Source organism: Silene latifolia, chromosome 4, assembly GCF_048544455.1.
Source record: "Silene latifolia isolate original U9 population chromosome 4, ASM4854445v1, whole genome shotgun sequence".
Taxonomy (NCBI): Eukaryota; Viridiplantae; Streptophyta; class Magnoliopsida; order Caryophyllales; family Caryophyllaceae; genus Silene; species Silene latifolia.
The window spans coordinates 23,636,091-23,640,886 of NC_133529.1; the positions used below are offsets into that span (position 1 = coordinate 23,636,091).

At 40.6% G+C, this 4,796-nt stretch overlaps 1 non-coding gene across 1 annotated transcript; it reads right to left on the reverse strand.

Annotated features, from left to right (window-relative positions):
* Positions 1-2,975: 2,975 nt before the first annotated feature.
* On the reverse strand, positions 2,976-3,082 carry LOC141654348 (small nucleolar RNA R71). Its single transcript, XR_012547908.1, has one exon. It is a non-coding gene; the product is annotated as a small nucleolar RNA R71 (small nucleolar RNA).
* Between the last annotated feature and the right edge of the window lie 1,714 nt (positions 3,083-4,796).

Sequence of the window (4,796 nt, forward strand, 5' to 3'; positions counted from 1 at the left end):
GTCTTTGCTTGTTTTTATTGTATTTTGTAGGAAATGTAGCTTTTATAGTGTTTTCCCGTCAAATGTGCGAGCACTAAGAGTTCACGAGGCTAAAAGAGATGAGATCGTGCAAAAGGAAGGGCATTTTAGAGAAACCCTAGCCGGCGGCCGATTGACCGACATAGGGCTCCTTCTTGCTGCTGCACCGTCGTTCTGCCCCTTTTCCCCTTCCCCCTTTTTGTTTTGCTTTTTGAGTCACAAGTGTCGATTAGATTTTGTTTTGGGGATTATTATTATTATTATTTTTTTATTTTTTATTTTTTTTAATTATTATAAGGATGCGCGCAACTTTCATTAAAAAGAAAATAAAAATTTACATGAAATTGGTGGGGAGCCGAGAAACAAGCTGGACTCCCACACCCTTAGCAACAGAAAAGCTAAGTCTAGTAAAAATGTAAGCGGCCACCCGAGCCCCCGCATCCTGAGATACCGAGAATTTCTTGATCCGCTTGAGCAAGGCAACAACATCCGAACCCAGCTCCCCAAGTGATGAGAAAGAGAAGGGAAGGAAACCATAACCCGCTGCCGCGCACAAATCCCCGTACTTAGCACACTTACGCTGAGCAAAGATCAAGAAACAACCGGCCAGGCACAAAATCCGTCATCCCAGTCTGAGTCAAAGGAGAAGACCCTGTCAAGTCAACGCACACATCACGTCCTCTGTCCCAAGAATAAAGCAGCAAATCCGCAGGACGAAGAGAACAACCATGCCCGTTAACCAAACCGATATCAACCTCCTTTCCCGCAGAAATACCAGATCTATAGCAGATGTCGAAAAGAGTGTCACGGACGAGGTTATGCCGATGTTTAACGCCCACAGTACCAGTTGCTAGAAATTGCAAGCTAAGTGGAAAGAAGAGCAAATGGACTAAGAATTGGATGTTGCATGGACTTTGCATGAAGGAAATGTTGGATCAAAATAAAAATACAAGAGAAGTCAACAATCAAAGTCAAGCCCAACTTCTAAGTCCAATTCAAAGTCAAGCATAAGATTCTTACATGCATAGGATGCTCTTTGGAAGCCTTAGAGAATGGTTAAGCAAGCATTTACCCGGGTGCATTAAGGACATTAAAGCACGAGCATTGGATTCCTCAAGTAATTAATCAAGGATTTAAGAAGAATTACCGAGAATCCCACGTCCCCGACCGGGGCCCCCAACCCCGATCGGGGTTGCATGCTTCTTGGTGATTTACGTTTCACCTCCCTCTCCTATAAATAGGAGAGGGATTCCAAGGCTTAGGATCTCAATTTTTATCTCATATTCTACGTCTCATATACTTACAATAAGCCTTAAACATTATATTTTCTTTCAATAGTTTTCATCTTAGATTTCATTATAAGTTAATCTTGTAGTCATCAACATTTGGTTCTTAATAAACTTCAAGCATTTGGCTATTATTTGTTCCTTCTATACAAGTTCATCTCTTTTAAGGTATTTCTGTTTCTAGTTTATAATTTACAATTCTATTTAGTTTATACATAATCTATAATTAAGTATTTTATTTATATTACTCTAGTTTTATTTCTTATACATGTTATATCATCTAGTTTATACAAATCATACAGCCATGTTTAACATTTCTTACAACATAGTTTGCAATTTACATTCTAATATGAGTAGCAAAATTTCCTAGTCTAAGGGCTAGGGGAGCCATGCAAAATCAAGTGTATAACATGTTAAAATAGGTTGATAATAACATTGTTCATATTGCTTCTATCATATGCTTGTGCCATAATGTTTAATCTTTGTTTAAGGCCTTACTCAATTGATTAAGTTTGTTCATTCGTTCTAAAGTCGAGAGGCACAGAATTGAATTAGACTAAGCATGTATAGTAGGACGACCTAGTCATGGACGAGAGTTTCTCTAGGACCCGGTCTATGGTTGACACTAATGCCGTAAGGTGGGTGTCTCTAAGCCTAAGCAATTGACAATGTTTTTAATACCGAGTTTAACATAATTATATACTTACCTTTGCATGTGTGACCCGAACCCCTTAGACTCTCTTTTATTATATAGATTACATCATAATTTTTGTTAGTCATCAAACCAACAACAAACAAACAAAACGAAATCGACCTTGATAAAAATCTTTCCATAGCATTTCACAACGTAATTCCCGTTTCCTTGTGTTCGACCCCTATTGCTACATTAATTTGTGTTTAGGGTAATTATCTTTGTATAGGTACATGATAAGCCTATCAAATTTTTGGCGCCGTTGCCGGGGAAACGGTTTTATTGCGTTTTGAATTGTCGATTTTTATCTTGTTTTCTTTTGTGTTGAGGAACACTTGTTCCTTGAGACCGTTACTTATCATTTCTCTAGAAATTGTTGTCTTATGCCCAGGTCCTCTCGTAGTGGAGAATTGCTTTCACCGGATTCCGATCCCGAGAAAACCTTTAGGAGAAGACGACGTTTTTGGAAGAAAGTGAAAGAGGCCTCTTCTCCCGTACAAGTTGAAAGTGCTAGAAAGTCTTACTTAGACGATCTAGAAGCCCTTGAAGAGGAGAAGGTTTCAAGTTCATCATCTCCACCACCACCACCACCATCTACTACCAAAAAGATGGTGAAACTTTCCGATCACTGAAAGCCCACCGCGGCCATGCTTCCGGCCGGTATCACAACCACTCAAATCACCGCGCCGGACTTCGAGATCAAACTGGCTTTCATTAGCCTTGTGGAGAGGAAGCAATTTGGGGGAAGTCATTTGGAGGATCCCAATTTGCATGCGCAAAATTTTTGTGACTATTGCTCCATGATCCGTCAAACGGGTGTCACTCAAGCCCAAATAAGGGAAATACTTTTCCCTTTCTCTTTGAAAGACAAGACCAAGCCTTGGATCAATAGCCTTGACCGCACCGCCATGGGAATCACCAATTGGGAGACTTTGGCTCTTGCTTTCTATCAAAAGTTTTTTCCACCGGAGAAAACTCAAACTTTGAGGAGCCAAATCACCGGATTTCGTCAACAAGCTCTTGAGAGCTTATATGAGGCTTGGGAGAGGTACAAAGAGCTTCAAAGACAATGCCCACATCATGAGCTAGATGATTGGTTTCTAGCAATAACATTCTACAATGGATGTTGTGCCGAGTCCCGAAGGATTCTTAATTCCGCCAACAATGGGCGGTTTGACCAAATTGACACCGACCTTGCTCATGCCAGGATCGAATCTATGACGGTCCATGATGCACAATATGTCAATTCCCGAGTTGTGCCATCCAAAGGTAAAGAACAATCCTCCAACAACTCCGTTTTGCTAGCTCAAATTGCCTTGCTCCAATAACAATTGGCGGAAAGAGATGCTAGAGATTCCGTTCAACAACTCAATGCCATGTCCTCTACAAGTCAAATCATCGTTTGTGATGGTTGTGGAGGTGCGGGTCATTATGCCGCTCATTGCCAAGCTCCCATTGAAGAGGTAAATGCTTTTCAAGCTTTAAGACAAAATGCTTATCCACCGGGTACATTCTCAAACACATATAACCCAAATACAAGATTTCACCCGAATATGTCTTATAGAAGCAACAACGTCCTTAATCCTCAACCACAACCCCCACCGCAACAAAATGCCTATGTCCCTCAACAACAAAAGTATATCCCTCCACCGGGTTATCAAAATCAACAAAGGCCCCCACAAAACAATTTCCAACAAAATCAACCTCCACCACAAAATGGCCAACAAAACAACCAAGAAGGAGGTAAGCTTGAAGGCTTGATAGTCCGAATGCAAAAGGAATTGTTGGCTCAAATCCAAAAGAATGAGCAAGCTCAAAATGCCGCAATCAAGATGTTGGAGCAACAAATGCCTCAATTGGCCTCATCTAGCTCTTCAAGAAAAACAGGTCAACTACCCCCTCAAGGTGAGCAACCACATGCTACCCTTAATGCTATCTCCTTAAGAAGTGGTACGAAATATGATGGGCCATCCATGCCCAAAGAAGATGAGGAGGTACTTGTTGAGTTGGAGATCCCTCCAAATGATAAAGAAAGTGAGGAAGTTCCCAAGAAAGTGGATGATCCACTTGTTGTTGAGAAAGTCAAGGAAGTGGAGGATGCTCCTCCAAAGAAATATGTTGAAGCAAGGATTCCGGAAAAAGTCAAAGTGTCATTCCCTCATAGATTGGCAAAGCATCAAAAGAATTCCCAATTCGGTAAATTCATGGAAGTTGTGAAGAATCTCCAGGTAACCGTTCCCTTTACCGAATTAATCACTCAAATTCCATCTTACACTAAGTTCATGAAAGACATTTTAACTAAGAAGAGGACTTTTGATGAAGTTGAAATGATAGCTCTCACCGCCGAGGTGAGTGCTCTTTTGCAAAACAAGTCCCCTCCTAAGTTAAAAGATCTCGGTAGCTTTTCTATTCCATGCACAATTGGCACCTACCAAATTGATAAAGCTTTATGCGATTTAGGTGCTAGTGTGAGTGTAATATCTTACTCTATTTGTGCTAAGCTTAATATGGGAGTCTTAAAATGCACTAGTGTCACATTGCAAATGGCGGACCGTTCTATAAAACTTCCTTTGGGAGTTTTGGAGGATATTCCCGTTAAAGTTGGTAAGTTTTTCATTCCGGTTGATTTTATTGTTCTTGATATGGCCGAAGATGCCCAAATCCCAATCATTTTGGGAAGACCCTTTTTACATACCGCGGGTGCGTTAATTGATGTCAAAAACGGTAAAATCACATTGGAAGTGGGTGACGATAAGGTCACATATAATTTGAATAGTGCCATGAAGAGTCCAATGATATAA